Source organism: Lacerta agilis, chromosome 15, assembly GCF_009819535.1.
Source record: "Lacerta agilis isolate rLacAgi1 chromosome 15, rLacAgi1.pri, whole genome shotgun sequence".
NCBI classification, from domain to species: domain Eukaryota; kingdom Metazoa; phylum Chordata; class Lepidosauria; order Squamata; family Lacertidae; genus Lacerta; species Lacerta agilis.
The window spans coordinates 23,088,394-23,088,936 of record NC_046326.1 but is presented as its reverse complement, the minus strand read 5'-3'; the positions used below and the strand labels follow the sequence as shown (position 1 = coordinate 23,088,936).

The 543-nt window shown below is 46.4% G+C and overlaps 1 non-coding gene across 1 annotated transcript; it reads right to left on the bottom strand.

The window, feature by feature from the left end:
- Window positions 1–202: 202 nt before the first annotated feature.
- On the bottom strand, window positions 203–314 carry LOC117060435. The gene has a single exon (XR_004427993.1). It is a non-coding gene; the product is annotated as a U6 spliceosomal RNA (small nuclear RNA).
- Between the last annotated feature and the right edge of the window lie 229 nt (window positions 315–543).

Below are 543 nucleotides of genomic sequence, written 5' to 3'. Positions count from 1 at the left end.
GATTGGACCTGGGACTACATCCCTTCCCAAATCCACACTGCTTCCTCATTTCTGTTTCTGGTGCATATATAAGCCCCATTGGTTTCAATGGGCTTTGCTCTCAGGAGAGTCTTGTAGGGTGGCTGCCTGAATTTTTCTAGCCCTACCTGGAGATGCCAGGGATTTAACCAGGAGCAAAGCAGATGTTCTGCCATTGAGCTATGAAAATATGGAATGTTTATTGGATGTGCATGGCATCCTGGCAAGAGGGCCATGCTGATCCTATCTGCATTGTTGTAGTTTTAGTATCTGTACTGTCACTGCAAGCGTAGTCCTACAAGCCCTGCACAGTGCAAGGTTGATCTGTATCTACACATCACCTCTGAGTGGCATTTGCCACTTGGCAATAGGTGGAGGACACATTTTTTAAGCCCTAATCACAGATGCACACTGAAGAGTTTGATATGGTGAGAGATGAACAGGCTGGCATCCCTGTTGCATTTATTTCCATCTAGGGCCATCAGCTTGGCAGTCCTTCATCCTTATCTCAGGAGGCAAATCTCT